This window comes from Zalophus californianus, chromosome 7 (assembly GCF_009762305.2).
Source record: "Zalophus californianus isolate mZalCal1 chromosome 7, mZalCal1.pri.v2, whole genome shotgun sequence".
In the NCBI taxonomy this organism is placed as follows: domain Eukaryota; kingdom Metazoa; phylum Chordata; class Mammalia; order Carnivora; family Otariidae; genus Zalophus; species Zalophus californianus.
Genome location: NC_045601.1, coordinates 13,947,801 through 13,968,272, shown reverse-complemented (window position 1 = coordinate 13,968,272; position 20,472 = coordinate 13,947,801). Strand labels below are relative to the sequence as shown.

At 36.8% G+C, this 20,472-nt stretch overlaps 1 pseudogene; it reads right to left on the bottom strand.

Annotated features, from left to right (window-relative positions):
• Positions 1-236: 236 nt before the first annotated feature.
• LOC113927836 overlaps positions 237-20,472 on the bottom strand; it is a 46,678-nt pseudogene continuing 26,442 nt past the window's right edge.

Below are 20,472 nucleotides of genomic sequence, written 5' to 3'. Positions count from 1 at the left end.
GTCTGAGGTACAAAAGGAATATAAGGGAAGTTTCCATTCCTCACATTTTTTTTTTCTCCTCAAACATTTGCTTATCTCCAGCTACTGTTTATTTTACCATATTAGTGACTTATAAAGGTTGTTTTCTCTAGTTAAAGCTGGATATAGTAATCATACTAATAGCTTTTCTTCTAAAATATGGCTCTTTTTGTTGTTGTCCAAGGTTTATTGAAGATATTACAGCACAGCAGAAAGATTCAAACGGCTCCATGTAGTGTTTTGAAATTCACCCCAACTGTGGGCTGAATGACCTGCAGGTTGGACAAACTGCCAAAGTCCAAGACCTTCAATATCTTCTTAGTGTCACGATCTACTTCAAAGATCTGATCCAGAACTGAGACCTCAGGAACACAATTGTCTCTCCCTTCTCTCTCCTTCTCCTGCAGTTTGATGGGGGTCCCTCTCAACCGGGCCTCTGTGAATTTGCTTGGTCAGATGTGTCACACAGCCTGCTACTTCATTGTGGAGCTTTTTGTTGGGAATAATGGCAATCCCCGTGCACTCGTCCTTGGGGGTATGGAAATCGCTGTCCCGGTGTGTGTAGTATTTCTCAGTGATGACTTGTGCCACCCTCTTCATGGTTTTGGCGCTAACACAGTGCACATTGGCGGGTCCCTGGTAAAAGAGCAATATGGCTCTTTTTTAATCTCCTCTCCAGAGTCAGTGTGCTGCAGTATGTTACTCATTTTATTCATTAACTAGAGGCTCCATGAATACTTTCTTGAGCCAATTCTGCAAAGCTATCCAAGACCAGATGCGTCCTTAACCGATCTTTTGGTTAAAGTCTCCATTAAAATTTAAATGGTTCTTTAAAGTTAGTCCTTGTGATGTCACCTGTTAACTACTCCTTTGGGCACATAGCGATGATGAAGTAAAAGCTGGTTAAAAAGGGGAGGTGGAATCAAAATCAAAGGGTAAGGTAAACAATCAAACTTAAATACACACAAGACCACTTTTTAAATTTTTTTATTATTTATTTACTTTTTTAAGATTTGATTTATTTATTTGACAGAGAGAGAGACAGCGAGAGAAGGAACACAAGCCGGGGGAGTGGGAGAGGGAGAAGCAGGCTTCCCGCTGAGCAGGGAGGCCAAGGCAGACGCTTAACAAACTGAGCCACCCAGGTGTCCTTGTGATCACTTTTTTTTTAACCACGATATATTGAAATAGTAATTTCCTAGGTAGACTTCTAGGCTTTGTTTTTATTGCTAAGTCAATTTAAAATTCTAATAGAATGCCTCTTGACTGGTAAGAGAGATTAATATGCAAACCTAATACTTAACTCCCCAGTGATAAGAAGATGATTGGAAGTAATGGTGGCTGTAAAAATCAGAGTCAGTTAATGTCACTAAAGAGAATAATCAAAAGTTTTGTGAAATTTTGTTTTTGTAAAGCAGACTGCTTAAAATGTCCTCTTGACAGTATTTATAATATTGAACTGATCAACTAAAAAATAATTCTTTAGATTAAATACAGAGAATTCTTTACTATAAGTGGCAGAGGAGGATAGTAGCTAAAGGCACAGATTTTTGAGCAAAATTCCAAGATTTTGGGTCTGAGCTTTTACAATTTCTGACTGTGTGACTTGAATTGTTCTGTACCACAGTTTCTCCATTAATAAAATCCGGAGTAATAATGTGTACTTCATGGAGTTCTTGTGAAGACTAAGAGCTGATTTATAGGAATCACTTACACCAATGCTCAGCAACTAGTAATCACCGTAGGTCAACAAGTTAAGCTATTAATATAAATTAGATGAATCAAAATACCCAATAGACTTATTTAATTTTATTCATCCTCAAATTTTTGCAGCAATATGGACTTTAGCAGCAGTAAATGTTCCTATAATTAAGATGATTTTAACAACATACACAAAAAACAAAAGCATGAAAGTAAGTCTTAATTATCTTAAAAATCAAAAAGCTTGGAATTTTATTCTTGCCAGTGTATGGCTTTCAGTTAGTAAAATGTACCAAAAAATGCTGATCCTTGTAAAAGGCATGTTATTTAAATGATAAATAAAAATTGTTGGAAAGTGATTTAATTATTATAAAAAATGCAAACATTATTATTAAGACTATACAAGTATTGTCTTAGTAGAAATTTATAGAAATTCCTCACTCAGATAATAAGAAACACTCCATTTAAGAGATTACTTCCAAGGCTATTTAAAAATCATGTCTTCAAGTTGAAGATAGTGAATTGAATCTACCCTTACTTTATTCCCCAATAAATTGAAATGACAATGAAATATTTATAAAGAAATGGATTCATAGCAATCTGAGAATGAGACAAAGGTCATTAACACCTAGATATTTTGAAAAATTTCTGAAAGATAGAAGATTTGATCATAATGACAGTCTAAAGCTGAGACAGCAACATGGAACAAACACAGAGAATGGCTAAATCACTTGAAAGGTCTTTTCACTCAGCTCAGCTATGGAGAGACTCCAAACTCTGGATAAGAAGGTACTCAGGGTTGGAGGGGGAAAGGGTTATATATTAATGATAATTAATCAAAGGGTTAACAACACAAATACTGCCAGTCTCTACCCTCCCTACCTCAAGCATGCAGCCGAGTCATTTTTGCCCACATTAACCTGGACAGAATAATCACAGAAGCAAGTTTCTCAAATTATAACCTGTTAACCCCTCGTATCAGAGTTCTTGAAAATTCAGTATCAGACTTGCTAAAAATTCAGATAACTTATTCCATTCCAGATCTAGTCAATTGAATTTCTGGGGCAGGATATTAGAATATGTATTTTGAGCAAGTTTCTCAAGCGATTTTTCTGCTTCCCACTATATTTTGAGAATCATCACACTAAAGAAAATGAACCACTTGACTTGTGGTGACAAGATATCCTTTAAAATATGTTGGACTATAGTCATTTTCTTATTCTGATGGAGATGGAGCCAAAGGAGGCAGAGTTACCCTCCTATTTGAAAAAAAAAATCCCCAAATATTTGACAAGTTTTTCAGAAAATGGGCATCACGCAGCATAGGATCACTGAGAGAGGAAACGCAGAGGAGGCAAACCCTGTGATTGTCTGTTTACTGCCTACAGAGCAGGAAGGCAAACCAAGGTGGAGCCCAGTGAGAGAGCGAGAATCTCTAGATCTGTCCAGGGTTTTCCTCAGTTCTTTGCTGAGTATGGATTAGCATGTGTGCATGAGGAAATTACCTGAGACCAGAGAAGGAAACACCTAAAAGGCGCAAAAGGGTCAATTCTTGGTCTCATGGAGGGCCAGAACGAGTTTGTTTTCCTACCTGATAGGGAAAACATACTCTGTGGGTTTCTGAGTGGAAGGTTCTTTTTTTTTTTTTTAAAGATTTTATTTATTTATTTGAGAGAGAGAGGATGAGAGATAGAGAGCACAAGAGGGAAGAGGGTTAGAGGGAGAAGCAGACTCCCTGCTGAGCAGGGAGCCCGATGCGGGACTCGATCCCGGGACTCCAGGATCATGACCTGAGCCGAAGGCAGTCGCTTAACCAACTGAGCCACCCAGGCACCCCCTGAGTGGAAGGTTCTTGCCTCAGTGGGAAATATTAGCCCCAGGCTAAAGGCTTCTCTGGTCCCATCTAACAATGTTATAAATAAGACTTGAAGGATCAAATTTCAAGTCACTTGACTGAATTTTAGAACAAAGCTAAAAAATATTTATAGTCATATAAAAATGTCTATCACTCAGGAGTTAAAATTCAATGTATGGCGCCCATGCATGCAAAGACACAGGAAAGATCCCAGGACAATTCGATGGAGGGAAAGGAAATTTTTTTCAGCAAATGATGCTGAAACAATTTTTTATTTTATTTTATTATGTTATGTTAATCACCACACATTACATCATTAGTTTTTGATGTAGTGTTCCATGATTATTGTTTGAGTATAACACCCAATGCGCCATTCAATACGTGCCCTCTTTAATACCCATCACCAGGCTAAACCATCCCCCCCCAGCCCCCTCCCTTCTAGAACCCATTTTATAGCCATGTGTTAAAATGTTAACCTCAACCCATACTTCAAGGTTTCTATAAAAATTAACCCAAAATGGATTGCTGTCCTAAAAATAATGGCTAAAAACTATAAAACTTATAGACAAAACCAGAAGGATATAGGGATTTGGGTTTGGCAAAGATTTCTTAAACATGATGCAAATTATTTTAAAAGGTAATATATTGGACTTCATCAAAATTAAATACTTTTATTTACTAATATTTACTAAATATTAGAAAGAGTGTGAGAGCTTGCACAAGCAGACTGGGGAGGGGGAGCGGGGAGGGAGAGAGAGAGAATCTTAAGCAGGCTCCATGCTCAGTGCAGAGCCCAACGTGGGGCTCAATCTCACAACCCAGAGACCATGACCTGAGGCAGAATCAAGAGTCAGACGCTTAACGGACTGAGCCGCCCAAGCACCCCAATATATGATTCTGTTTATATAAAATTATAGAAACTAATCCATGGTATCAGAAATTCTATCAATGACTGCCTGGCCCAGGGTAGGGGCAGGAGATGCAATTGCAAAGGGGCATGTGAAACTATTGAGGTTGATTGATAATCTTAATTATCTTGATTGTTGTGGTCATTTCCATGAGCTAGTCATATGTCGAAACTCATCAAATTTTCGCTTGCGTATATGTAGTTTTGTATTTCCCCCTAGGTTCCCTCCTGAGGGCCAAGGTACCTTTCCCTGAGCAACTAAGGAATATTGGTTGCTGAAAGGTCACTGCTGTATTTTTCTTAGGCAACTGCTCTCAGGAGCAGAGAAATGCACCACCCAAAGTTTTAACCCCTGGGAGAAGATGGCAGAAGGATAATAACTGGTTGATACAGAAGTAGAATGTCTCAGTCATCTTGCTTTAACTAGAATCAACTAAAGACTCATTTACAACCACACTGAGGGTCGGCTCTTTTATGGATCCAATCCTTCCTTCTCACTTTTTATAGTCTCTCTCTTGACACCACTCCCCAATACTCCATGCAACTCCATACCTCAGGATCTATCACCATGGAGCCCAAGCGAGTATATTTGGCCTCAGGATTGGTGTAGGAAATAGATATTAAATAAAATTTTAGCACTAAGGCTTTTATCAGCTGTCTGGCAATTATTGGTGGAAAATAGATTATGGGTAGCTCTAGCTTGTTGTCAAAATATTCACCAGTGGTAAAATGGGATGTGTATTTGGTGGAAACAAATCACCACCTGCTGCTCAGTATCTCTGGTGCTTGAGAAGTATGATGGAAAGGGTTAATTATAAGGACTATGAATTGGGAGGCAGTTGCTGAGTACATTTGATTCATGGATTTATTGAACAATGATGATTCACTGCTTAGCCAAGGCAAAATATAAAAGCCATAGTCTTTTTGCTGTACATAGGAAAAACCTCCTGCACCAGGAGTGTGTGTGTGCCTCAATTTGGGACAACTCTGAAGGGCCATCCTAGCTCAATAGCTCCTGGTAGGATGGGCTGAAGTCTCATCTTCCACTGCATTGTCAAGTCAGCTCCTGTACCTGCTCAGTGTGGCCATGCTCACTTTCTTCCAGCTGTATCTACAAAGAGCATTCTCCAGTGAGCTATCTGCGTGTGACTTCCTGTACTCTTTTTCCAAGAAGCCCAATTCAAGGCCTGCCCTTGTGCTTTATAGTTAAGCTGTCCCTTTTGCATGTACACAAAGTTCACCTTCTGTGTCCTTCAGTGCAGCCTTCCAATTCAGGAAGGTGGGCTACTGAAGAAAGAGGAAACAGGCTTATATAATGAAGCAAAACTGTCCCAAGTCACCTCTATATAGCAACCAGGGGCTCCATTCATAAACATGATTGATACGCAAAGACCTCTAGACTTTTGAAGGGGAACAACAGCACAAAAAGAAAGACCAAGATGAATCAACAGGATAATTATTCCTTGAGGAAAGGGAGCTAATTGGGCAAGAGAAGAGGAGGCTAAACATTCTAATTGGTATTCTTGATCTAACAGTGATCTGTGTTTTAATCAGTCTTTCCTTGAATACCTCTGAGATTGAGCAACTTCTAATATTCTTAAAGTCCATTTGTGCATTTTCTTCTGTGACTCCCTTGACTCCCTTGTATATATTGTTTGGCAACGTGCTGGCTGCACTACACATATCTAATTACTGCAGAGAAAGAAGATTTTGCTTGTTTTTATTGTTCTTTTTTTTTCTTATTTACGTTTAGAGCTCACTTGATTTCTTTCTTTTTCTGCTTTGTCTTGAACCAATGTTCTTTCTCTAAGGACAATGTTCTTTTTCTAAGGATGTGGTCTTTATGTTATCATAATACAGGAGTAATTTTTGATGAGAAGTTTTGAAGGGAGGAGAGCTTTTTTTATTGGAGTCTCAACTAAAAGCATATTCCCATTGGGCAGAAACAATAATTCAACCTCTCTATGTAATTCTATTAAATGTCTTCCCTTGGCTGTTCTATCTGAGGTCCTTTGTACATAACCAAATCATAATTAATATCAATGCATATGCTACATATGCCATAAAATGTTCTTCACTAGATACATCTGAGTCCATCAGTGGTTTTTAAAAAAGAGAGAAGGAGGGAGAAACAGAAACAGAGGCAGAGTGTGTACAGGGTGTAGGCATAAGATTGTCAGGCAATTTAGAAGTAGTCATTTAGGTACAAAGAATGTGCAAAATAATGATGAGTATTAAATATGTCGGATCCAGTCCCAAACTAAGTATTAAGAGAAAAATTCAGTATCTCTAGAAAGGATGGATGGTCCTCTACAATTCACTTAATCTTTAATCTTCATTGAATATCATTGAGGAGTCCATTCATGCAACGAGATGGTTAAGGGATCAGTCTTTGTGGCACCTTGGCATGTATTTGAATCCCACCTGTGTTTTTTGTTTGTTTGTTTTAGGCAGATCACTTAACTTCTCAGAACCTCAGCTTCTTTGCCTCGGAAAGGGGGATAGCAGTAATACCTGCTTTCTGGGGTAGCTGTTTGGATTAAATTTGTGAGAACAATGCCTAGAACACAGTAACATTCTCTGAGGGTAAGACATTGTTATTATTTTTAAGATCGCTACTAGGTAAATATACTAATGTTCAGATATCAGTTTTTAAAGCCATTTAGAATGTTTAATTTTGGTGTAAATTAAAGGGGGCATTAAAATTAATAACTTAAGTTTCATAGGAATCTTGTTTGGTTTTATTTATTCTGTGGCTTACACGAATTAATGTAAGTCTAACACACCTGCTGAAAATTAGCTTTAAATCTTTAAACTTGTAAATTGCATCATCCCAATTATTTTATATAGATAAGCACATTTAAGTAATATGTTTTCTAATAAGATTTGCTCATGTAGACATTATCTTAAACTGGTGAAGGGATTAATCATCCAGAGTTTTCTATAGAATAGCACAACAGAGAATACTGTGGTCTATGTTTAACAGTTCTTTATTTAAGCAAATTCTAAATATGACTCAAAGCTTCTGTTAGGTTAGATTTAAAACCAGGTCTAGAATTTAAGACCTATTTTTAAAGATTTTACCTAGTGAATTTTATTTGTCCAAATTGTTTATTTTACTTGTTAGAATTGTTTGAAGTGCTACTTTGAATATGCTATATGTTATATATTATATATTTATTGTATTTGGTTTGTAAATCTCCTATGGTGTCATATATAAAAGAATGTAGTTGAAACAAATGATTTTTCTTTTAATTTCATATGGAAATATCTATTTTTGGGGACAGGTCTTTGATTTGGGGGTTCACATCCTTTTTGCAGCATGTAACGTCAATTGAAGCTCTGATTTCCTTTTGTTTGCGGTTTGTAGGAAATTTTTGCTTAGGGTTTCTGGTCTTCTTATACAGTGTTGGTTTCTTTGTTGCTTTTCAGCTTCCTAAAATACGGTTTCTGTTTTTTTATTTCACTTTATTTTCTTTAGTAACTCGTATAATTTCAGCACACTATAAAATGACTACTTGGGACACCCATCTCCACACCCTTTTTATGAGGTTTAGTTGAAGCAAAATTCAGGGGTGGTAAACCAACTGTTCCAGACAGTTGCATTTGCAAAAAGATTGAAAATAATTAGAGAGAGAAAAAAAACAGCCTTTGGAATAAATCTGCCCTTATTCTTCTCTTGTTTCTATCTTCTCTCTACTCTTCAAGAAGTCCTTCCCATCTGGAGTTACCCTTGGAAACAAAACTTCCTGAACTTTTACTCACTGAGTTATTTCCCATATACCCCTTGGCCACACTTTCTTTCCACACTCATTATTCTTTCTTGAATCTTAGATCCAACTCATCATTAGCTGGTTATTAAAGGAGAGAAAATATGTTTGTTGACCATCAGTGGAAGGAAGAGGCAAGGGATGAAAGAAATCTCTGAACACAAGCCATGAACTTCTTGGTTATAGGTATTTACACTGGGGAGAAAGTTTTGAGAAAAAAGGTGATATTATTAATACAGGCTTAATTACATTGATAAAGCCTTGGATAACAGTATAAACTGAGAAATCTTTGCTCTGACAACAGAATGAGCCTAAGGGCTAATAGAATGGAAGAAGTGTTGCAAAAGAGGACAAATTGTTTTTCTGGACAATTTTATATTATGCAATTTTTCTGTGAGGGTATAGTACCTCTATTTGCCATTAGTTCCACCTACTTCATCATTTTTCCTCCTGTCCTCTCACTCACAAGAAATTCTAGTCTTTGACACAGAATGTCACAATATTGCCCACGTGACATATTCTAGTGTTTAGTGCATTGAGAGGTCAGTGCAAAAGGATCAGTATAGTTCTTTATCATATCTAGTTAGCATGTCAGCTAAGGTGGCCTGGCTTTTTGGTAGTTTGGCCAATGAATCCTTTCTCTTTCGTCTTCCTGTGACTTTTTTTTATTATGTGTGGCCAATCAGAGGCTGCTAATAATGTTTCAAGAATTATATGTGGGTTTTAGTGAGAAGCAAAAACCCCACATAAGCACAAATTGCACAAGGTTCAAAGTGCACACCAAAACTGTAATTCCAGACATTATCGAGCTAATTACATATTTGTGATTTCTATTTAAGTTACTTGAATATAAATCTCTCAGGAATCCTATTAGGATGATTGTTAATAAGCAAGCCCCAAATTGGAAGTTGCTATGTTTATGACTTTCTTAAGCAATACTAAAAAAAAAATCAATTTTTTACTTCTAAGACTTTATGCAAGTTGTTAAATATGAAAGCATTCCTTTTAATTGTGTAAAAAGCTTTGGTTTGTATAAGCCAAATATTGTTGTTTTTTTCTTTTAAGCTTCCATAATGTTTAAATATATTCTTGGTTGGAGATTGTGTTATTCTTTGAGTCCAGAAATGTTCATTAGCATCTTTGCAGGGAGTAAAAGTAACTCTGCCATATGCATGTATTTGGTTTCAAGTGGAGAGGGAAAGAACATTTTCAGTAGATTAAATTTATTCTCTATGTCTCAGAAAATCTATGGGAGTAATTATGAGAAGATAGCATAATTATGCAAACCACTAAATGGATTTTCAAAATAGCAGGACACTTATCATTTATTTATTTTAAATATTATGACTCATTAATAAAATGAAAATACACAGAAGGAATGTTTATTAACAATAGCAAGGCAGTAGGGTACAGAGGCAAAAAGTAGTGGTCAAAAATGCAAGTGATGTTTTGGTTCTCAGTCTGCTCAGTCTTATTTTAATTTTTTCTGGACTCTCGGATGTAAAGTATGACATTTATTGGTCCTTCCTAACATTGTTCCCAAATGGTTCTTTCAAGAACTTTCACTGTGAAAGGAAGAAAAGGGGAAAATAGAGTGATAGTGACCTAGTAAAGGAAGTGTTGATTGTTGGCTTAAGGCTAAGTATCTAAAATTAGCCCATTAGAAATTCAGAAAGAGAGTTGTCTAGGGATAGGAAAAAGGTTAATTGGGTTATATTAAGGCCCAAATGAGATTGGGCACTATATATTTTCTAAAAGATTATAAAATACTCTACCTTCCTTTTGTTGGGGAAAAACATTTTTCTTTACCCTTCAAGATTCTTTTGGCTGGTCTAATAATTAAATTGACATGAAAGAGATTAACAAGAGGAAATCAAATTTGATTATGTACAAATGGAGGTTCCATAAGATTCTGAGGCCCCCAGGCCATCAGGCAGTTGAGGTTCATATGCTATCCAGAGCTAAAGAGAAGGGGTCAAGGGTTTGGGACTTCAGAGTGGAGGAAGACAATTCACAGGAAAATGAAAAAGAGTAAATGTTTGGTAAACAAAGTTTGCAGGGCCCCTCAGAAACAATGCAACATAGAAATTTTAACAAACAGCCTTTGCTAGGTTCCTCCCTGTTTACCACACCTAATTCATATTATAATAGTAGTTATCTATATGCTAGTTCTCTTCCCGGAGCAGGTTCTCTATATAAATTCTTTCAGGTAGCTTGGAGCAAGGTCAAGGGTTCTTCCTGAGCCTTCTGTTTTTAAAAAATAATTGGCCTAAAATACTCCAATGCCAAAGAGATATTTTGGAGTGGCAAATTTTGCTCCCCTATACCTTCATTTTATACACTGGAATAATTGAGATAATCTGGGCTATTAAAGAATAATAATATCATCTCATCATCATTATTTAATCATCATGGTTTACTTTATTGTTGACTATATACCATTTATAGCTCTTTGCACTTTGCAAATATTAAAAATTTAATCCTTACAAATAAGCCTATGAGATAGTTGTGACACAGCTCAATATTATTATTAATTTCTTTTTTGTATAATTTATTTTTAATTAATTTTTATATAAGTCCTCCACAATGTATAATAATATATGAATTGAGCTTTATAATTTTTTAAAAATATACCTAGTAGACTTTAGATCACTTTTACTGATTTCAGTTTTTAAGAATTTCACATTTTCATTGTTTTTTTATTATTTTTTAAGATTTGTATTTATTTATTTGGCAGAGAAAGAGCACAAGCAGGGAGAGCAGCAGGCAGAGAGGGAGGGAGAAGCAGACTCTCCGCTGAGCAAGGAGCCCAATGTGGGGCTCAATCCCAGGACCCTGGGATCATGACCTGAGCGGAAGGCAGACGCTTAACAGACTGAGCCACCCAGATGCTCCACATTTTCATTGTTTAGATCATGATTTTTATTAATTTCTGTTTTCTGTGAGATATTTAATTGACAGGTTTTTATTTATGAGAAAATATGGGAAATTTCTGCATTATTGGTTATGTCTAAGAATGTCCTTGCACATGAATAGTAGCTCAATTTAAAATTTAATTTTTATAATAAATATTGCCCACTTGAAATGTGTTCTAGCATTTGTTACAGTGGATGAGTCATCAGATAACCAATCCAGTTTTTAATTTTTCTTTGTCTATGAATTATTTGTTACTACCTGCATGGTTGTAAACATTTTTCTTAATTCCATAAATTTAGAAACAAAATAAACAGATGTTGACATGCATATCTTGTCATTAGTGTTGATTGGGGCTCAGTGAGTTCCTCTACCTTGAAGTTGCAAGCATTTTTTCAGGCTTTAATGTTGATATATTCCTCTACATTATGAAGCCCTGCGTAAAAATTAATGTTTTATTCTTTTATTGTTCTATTTTTAATTCCTAGCAGAGTACCTGACATATTTGTTAAAATCATTCAATTCTTGAATGAATTGTTCTAGCAGCTTGAGAGAATAATATTTAGAGGTTTCAAATGGTAATGTAGGGTCTAAAGAACCATCAAGAGACTGAATAAAAAATATATTTTAGAAGTTTATCTCTCCTGCTAAAGGTTAGAGTTATTTTTGTCAGAAATGGTTGTCAATACATTATAATATTATCAATAGTCAAAACTTCAACAAATAGCAATCAACAGATTTTAACATCATCAGGAAGCCCTTGCAGCACTCATTTAGATGCTGCCAGGATTCTGAAAATCATCTTTCTATTTCAAGTATTCTGGACATCTTGGTTAGAACCTCATTTGGACAAATGGTGTTAAGTCTGCAAAAGTCTAAGCTAGCTTCTTTACCCACACCCATAAGTTTTCATAAATCACAGAGATGCTGGAAAGAGATTATTATTTTGCTGGACTCTGACCAGCAAAGGCAAGAGGTTAGTAGTTTCACAAAGAGAAATTGTAATGCTATCAGATGATAAAATTGACAACTGTGTGCTTTGAGTTGCTGTGGCTCATCTGTCTATTTGAGAGTGATGCTCTACCTAGTTATCTTCTGCTGTTGCTGTTGTTATAATTTACCCAACATTAAGTAAATATATATCTTTTGCTTGTGACTGTTGACATTTTCTATTTTGTTAAACAATCATCTTTGCTCTTGTGCCATCTGCCCAGATTGGAGGAGGAAAGTGAATGGTGGACATAAGTGGGAAAGAAAGGGAGAGAGAAAAATAATGTAAAATGAAAACCATTGGTGGGGTTTTGAGGGGTGGGGGCACGAAAAGTTGAGAACATAAATGAATGAATAAATAGCCAAAGAGAAGATAAAGGTGTTTGTTTTGTATGGTAGACACCTAAGAGCAGATACACTTTGAACAAAGAAAAATCTTCAGCAATTACTAAATAAAATTGGTCCAATAAAACACTGCTCTTATTGTCAAAATAAAAACCATTCCTGCTGACCCACGTACAACATTTTGGGTCTAAGAAATATGTCCTCAGATGAAAGAACTATTAATTTATCTTACTTTCCCCATGACACTCATTATATGGGGGAAGTAATCACACAGTGGATCTGTTCTGGGAGGCTCAGTCAATCATCAGGTGTTTTCTAACCTCTGCCTTACAAGTAAAATGATGGCATTGCAAGAAAAGCAACACATGCCAGAGATGTGGCATGCAGGGATTGAGTCTGGTAACATTGCTTAGTTTCATTTCCTTTTAAACAAGTCTATTTTATGTATGAATGCAGTGTGAAATTACTCTCATGGTTGACATGAGGAAGGGAGGTATTCACACTCAGAACAATATTGCCGTTTTTAAAATTTGAATAAAAGAGAATTACAAAAATCAACTCATCTTCTATAATCAGAGGATTTACAAACTTTTTTTAAAAGATTTTAAAATCTTTAAAGATTTTAAAGCAATTTCCTCTGAGAGAAAACCAGACACACAGAGAGAGAGAGTGCGTGCACAAACAGGCAGAGTGGCAGGCAGAACTTCCAGCTGAGCAGAGAGCCTGACATGGGGCTCAATCCCAGGACCCTGGAATCGACCTGAGCCCAAGGCAGTGCTTAACTGACTGAGCCACCCAGGCACCCCAACAGCCTTTTAAAAATAGTATTTAATCTGGTCTTGAATAATCTTAAAATAATCACATATTTACATGTGTTAGGTCATTGATAAGGGATACTACTTTTATCAAAAATGGGGGAAAATGAAATGCACTTTGATTTTTAGGAAATAGCACATGAGAGTATCGTGGCAATATGTGCTACAAGATAGACCTGGAAACCACTGTTCAATTCTCTGGTCCTATGGTTTGACTTTTTCAGATTCCACATATAAACTTTGCTATAAGGGATAGCAAAGGAGTGACCACAAAAAGGGGATTTGAGGTAAAGGGAGAGATTTCCTTCAGTGACAGAGTTAACATACTGTGTTAGTGAAATCATGGGAATTCTACAGTAAACACGGAAAATTGGTGATGTGGGGATATGGGATAGAACTACAGGAGTAATAACCTTGAGTAGGTGATAGAGGACAAGGAGCTACTGTGCAGCAGAAGACCTGGCTTTATAAAGGAGCATAGACATTTCACTCATTGCAGTAATAGGGAAGACCAATGAAGTGGGCACAATCCTCAGTCCTTACCAGAAATCCTTCTATATCTTATTTACCAAGTTGAACATGTTAAGTCAACTTCTTTTTTTAAATGATCCATCCACCTGTCCTCCATACTACATTTGACACAGTACATAAATCCATTCTTTATTAAAAAATAAAAACTAGAATCCATCAAATGTGAACGCTCCTTAACTTTTAATCTCTGACCAAACTTAGCTGCAATAACACTAATCCTTCTGTCCTGCTAAGAGAGTCTCCAGTGAAAGTTGTTTTCCTCCTGAGATCTGTTTCTGCCTATACTATGGATTCTACCCCTTTTCATCAGCACACACCTTGCTCCATCTATGATTCCACGTCTTACTTGTATCTTTATCTTCCCATCTTTTCTAACGTTAAGTGCTATCTCTACCCTTCATCTTTCTCGGCCGGCCAGGTGCAGTAGGGGAGAATGTCTTCAGAGCTAAAAGCAGACATTCTGATTTTCACCCTTTGTTTCGCCTGCTGTTTACACTCAGTCATTAGTTACATTTTTCCTCAAAATCGTCATTTGCACTTATCAATAAGTATCCAACTCCATTGCTTTATAGTCACAATTTACCCATCGTTGTCATTGGCCAGATATGTTGTAGTTGTTAATGTGGTTTCTTGAACTGGAATATTATCCAAGTTCCCTACCTATGAAGGTTTCAACACCTGCATTGCTACTGGATGACAAGGGATCCAAGCCTAAGTTCTATATTTACCATCTACTTTTTCAGGTCACTATCTTTTTTTTTTAGAGCGAGAGACAGTGAGAGAGACCCCCTTTGTCTCCAACTTAAGCTGGAACTGTCCTTCAGAATTGAGTCAAGGGGCCAGGCCTTTATATCAATGTCAGTCAGTCACTGGATGCAAGATATTCTGGGAGGAGGGGCATGTCCTTGGACTAGACAGCTTTCTTCAGCTGAGGCTATTCCCAAAGCAGTGTGAGAGCAGAGAGTTGTCTATCTTTGGCTCTCCCAGAATTTGGATCAACATGTCTTTCCAAAATATTCCAAAAGGAGGATCTAAATGGCACATTGCAATGTCCAGCACACAAAACTTTCAGCTTTTTCTGTTCTGCTAAGTCAATATACCCCTTTTCCGTACCACTTCTTTACTCTGAGTTTCTAAAATTTTGTCTATTCTCTCCTCTACTTTTTTTTTGTGTGTTTATTCCTTAAAACGTACCACTTAAATGTCATTTCATAAGGGTGTCAGTAGTAAACAGAAGTAACCATATGTATTTAATATATTCTAAAAACCCCAAACCTGAAGTAACATTCTGAGTAGGGCAGCGTGAAAGACACTGTTCCTATTTCTAACACATGTTGTCTCAGCTTTTATTTCTTTGTTTCCGATCTGGTGCTTATATAGAGGACTTTCTAGGATATATCATTGCCTTGGGCACATAAACAGGATAGGAACTGCACTGGGCAGAATCCAAGTATTTATTACATTTTCTAGTTTCTAAGGTTGTCAAAGGAAATTGTTATAGTGACAGAGAAAAGTATGTTCCTCTGAAACACAGGGGATGAGGTGGACCATGACACAATATCCTGGAAAACCCTTCCACCTTAACCATGTGGCCCGCCTGTCATTAGCACACGTGCACATACACAAACACACACACACACACACACACACGCACACACTCTCAATCTCTCTCTCTTTAGGTAGAGGAATGGATTTGAAGCAACAGATGCAGAGAAACACTGTTCTGCTATTTAACTGTACTCTATAGGTATAGGTATGGTCTTTTGTGCTCTGTACCTTCATTTCAGGTGAGAGAGCTCTTAGGCAGTTCCCAATTCAGTTGTATTTGCTTCTCTATATGCTGCTAACAAGCTGGGTAGAGATGGTTTTTCCCCAGGATTCTTTTCCAGTCAAGGTACCATCTAGAAGTGAACGAAAACTCTGTTAACTCCACATAGTTGGAGTTGATTGCAGATTGAAACTACTTGATTTCCTCCCTGGAGGGAAAGAACAAATAATGATGAAACTGTCACTCAAAAATAAAATGTTAAAATATTTCAATTTCCTTTATTCTGCAAGAGATAATTAACTTTAGTCATAAATTGGTTGTTTCACTGGTAAGGATTTTCAAGTGGGTAAACCGAAACCAATGGAGGTTAAATTGTATGCCTCAAGTCACACAATTATTCAGTGACAGAGTGGGAGAAGAGCCCCAGTAGAAGTGGTGTCTTTCTAACAATAATTAAGTGATTACTGTCTGATTATTTGCTCGTTATGTTAGATTGAATGGTCACATTCTAGTTACTCCAACTTTTTCTTACTAATTTTTTCTTGTCTATTACACTGACTTGGCCATTCTAAGTGTCTACAAGTGTTGAAATGAGGAAATTTGTTCTCTCTGTCGCTACTATGACAGCCTATCTAGTCTATCATGATCTTTGAGGACTTCTATGAACAGTTTTTTGCTCACTAGCTCCTGTTCTTTACTTGAATGCCATCTGTCAGTAATGAAACACGACTCCTTTATTTCAACACATTATCCCGCCAGTTCAGGTCCTTCTATTGCATGAGCTCATGTCTCTGTATGTTGTATATGTCTTTTAGAAACATTTATTTTATTCAACAGCATTTATCTCAAATAATAATTATGTTTTGTATTGATTATTTATTATTTGATTAATTGATATTATCTTATTGATATTTTTCTTCATGTCTTCTTTCTTCATAAACCTCCATGAAGGCAGGTTTAGATTTGTTTTTAAAACAGGTATTAGGGGGCGCCTGGTTGGCTCAGTCGATTAAGTGTCTGGCTTCAGCTCAGGTCATGATCTCAGGGTCCTGGGATCCAGCCCCTCATTGGGCTCCCTGCTCAGAGGAGAGTCTGCTTCTCCCTCTCCCTCTGCCTCTGCCCCCACTTGTGCTCCCTCTCTTTCTTTCAAAAAAGTAAAATTCTAAAAAAAATAAAAAATAAAACAATGAAACAGGTATTAGAAGGACCACGATGGCAACATAAGAAGCTCCTGAAGCCCCCCATAAATGCACCGGATATACAGCTACTCATGGAGCAATTTTCTCTAAGAGAAAACCAGACACTAGTTGAGTAACTCCTATGCATCAGGCGAATGAGAAAAAAAAAAAAAACAATTTGAAAAGAGTAGGAAAGACTGAGACAGTCTCACCATAAACCCCATCCCCAGCACAGCGCCACACAAACAGGCGAGAACCCCCAACTCCCAGCTTCTCTCTGAGGAGCAAAGGATTTGGACCTCCTACCTTGTGCCCCAACTTCTAAGGCTCCCACCCAAGGGACTCCCAAAATACCTAGCTCTGAAAGCCAACAGGGCTTGTGTCCATGTGGCCCACAGGACCATAGCAAACAAAGAAGTAGTTTTTAAATGAGGACAGTACACCCCCATTGCTATGCACTTGGGCTCAGCACAGATGGAACAAGCAAAAACATCTATTTCCCAGTTTCTCCCTGGAAGGGCCCTAACCTCATACTTTCTCAGCTGCAGCCTAAGGGTCCAGGTTCTAATTCACTTGCATGAAGGTGTTGACTGCAATCCTCCCCTTTGGGACACTGATGGATCTTGGCATACCCTCAGCTACCGGGAGTCACTAAGATTAAGGATGGTGGCTTGGACAATCCATAAAGTTCGAGAGGCAAGCGGGAGCTTGGGCTGGGCTGATTGACAAGGTTCATCTCTTGCATGAAACCACTCTGTCAAAACCATAATGAGATATCATTTCACATGGGTTAGGATGCTTAGTATCAAAAAACAAAAGATAAATTCTGACGAGTGTGTGGAGGCAAAGGAACACTTGTACACAATTGGGGGGAACGTAGCTGGTATAACCCCTGTGGAAAACGGTATGAAAATTCCTTAAGAAATTAAAAATAGAACTACAAATGATCCAGCAATCTCACTTCTGGGCAGATACCCAAAACAAAAGAAGTCACTATCTTAAAGAGATACCTGCACTCCCACACTCATTGCAGCAATATTCACAATATACAATATTTAATATTCACAATAGCCATGATATGGAAACATCTATGTGTCCATTGACTAATAATGCATGGATAATGAAAATGTGAAATAGAGAGAGGCTGGTTGAAGCATAAGTAGGTCTGAGGATCTAATGTATAACACAGTGACTACATTTGACAGTACTGCATGGTATCATTGAATGCTAAGATGGTAAAAATTAAGTGTTCTCACTAAAAAGAAAAAACATAAATATGTGAGGGGGTGGATGTGTTACTTAAATCAATGGCAGGAATCCTTTCACTATATATACATATATCAAACCGTCACATTGCATAATTTAAATGTATTACAACTTCATTAGTCAATGACACCTCAGTAAAGCTGAAAAAATATAGGTTAAAAAAAGTGGAAAAAGTCTGCATTGCCGGTGCTTAGCACGGTCCATGGTACACAGAAGGTGCTCAATAAACTTTTGTTATGTAAACAAATGATCCAGTTGTCTTTGTTTTTTTCGTACGTGTTATGTTAACGCCACTTATATTTTTAGAATTCAGCCCCAAGATCTTTATATTCCTCATTCTTTAGTCTTCTTCTTCATTCTTTATTATTTATGACTGTAATTCCTGCTTTTTAAAAAACATTATGTCTAACATTCTGTTTCCCCCGTTTCCCCCAATTCTTTGAGAATATTTTTCAACGATCAGGAGAGGATGCACTCTGAGAAACACAATATGGATTAAATTAATGTCACAGCAATGTTTTGCTAACAGCTCAGATTCTGTGCTCTTGGGTTGGAATAGGGAGGAAGGAAGGAACAAAGTGTGTATGGTTGTGGAGCTCTCATCTCCTTATACCGGCATCAAAACAATCACAATCATTATCACAACAGTATTTTAGTATGCCTTCTGTGCCAGGAATTGTATTATTAGCATATCTTATTTAATATAAGTTAACAATAATCATTGAATTTGATATTTTTTACCCACTTTTTACAAATGACATGATTTACCCAAGTCCATGCCACTAAGAACAATATAGGTACTCAGATCCTGGTCTGTGTTGTACCAAAGTCTCAGTGATTCAGTATTTCACTACCCATTTTGAAACAACTTCTTAAAGTAATAATATTTAAGCAAAAATTATAAAAATACATGAGATAATCAGTAAATTCAGTAATAGAAGTAATCAGAAGTACTCATATTCTGCAGTATATATAAACCAAATATTTTCCTTCTCTATGTTTTATTTTCCCTCATTCATATTTCTTTCAACTTTCTGAAGACTGTTGAATATATGGCTCAATATAGAAAAATGAGGGTTAGTATATGAGTTTACTTGCAAATGTCTTCATGTCTTGCCTTTATAAACCACTCTCTCTAAAAGCTTTTTCTCAAGGGAGACTGAGGATTTATAGACTTACTTTTCACCATCTCTACTGAAAATGTCTTCTACAAGACTAAATAAGAGAGTGAAATTTTACTTTGGGAATGACTTTATTGCCACTCAAAAAAAAAATACTTTTTGATAGAAAACTGCATTTGTATGGATCACAGTTACTTAATGTCTTTGACTAGAGTTTAAGAGTCTGTTCAGTAAAGGGATGAAAAATAAAATGAACAAGAGAAATAAAATTATGAGATTATGTTCTTCCTTTGAAATTTTGGACTCTGTATTATATGTAATTGACATTACTCGGTCCTTCTTTTGGTCATTCATCCAACAAGTATTTGTTGTTCACTCTGTGGTAGACACTGTCCAAGATGATGGGTATGTGATGGCACAGAAGACAGAAACACAGTCCGTGCCCTCAAGAAGCTTCTGTTCAATGATGAGACTTAAACAATAAAAACATGTATATATAAACACATATGCTGTGATTATAACCATTCAAAAAATAAAGTGCTTGGTGACAAAGAATTATGACAAAGAAGGACCGCTTGATTTAGAGTCGAAAGGGAATGAAGTTTCAGTGAAGGTGATATTTAAACTGGAGATTAGGAATTAGAAAGCAGTAAGGGCAAGGTCTGGAGAACACAGCCTCTGAGATTTTACAAGTACAAAGGACGTATAGTGGAGAGTGTCACATTCTAGGAAGAGGGGGGAGTGTGACCCGTGCCTGGTGATAAGGAGGAATAGGGACGTATGTTGAGGCAGTAGACAGACATGGTTCTAATAACGTAAAGTTTAGGACTTTAAGATAAAGATTAGATTTTATGCAAGTGCATGGCAAAAACACTGAAGTGTTTGAGACAAGTAAGGATACGACCTGACTTATATTTCATAAAAATCACTCTTATGGGGAAAATAAAGCGAAAGAGAAAGGATAGAAAAACAAATGGGTAAGGAATGGAATTTTCTAGAGGAAAGATGATGAATGGTGGCCCTGAAGGAGGAAGGAAATGGATACATTTGAGTCAGAGGGAGAACAATTTTATTAAAACAACAGAGTAGGTTTAAAACCACAGAATTTTAGTTATGGTAACACCTGATTAAGTGGCACTGAGGTAGAGAGTCGTTTCAGGTGCCTTTTAGAAAACACGAAATAGACTATTACCTATGTTGTTAATGTGTAAGACGGTTCTAGTGCTAATCACCTTGTTAATGGATTATATAGTCTCTCTCTCTCTCTGTCCACACTTTTGGTCTATACCCTGAG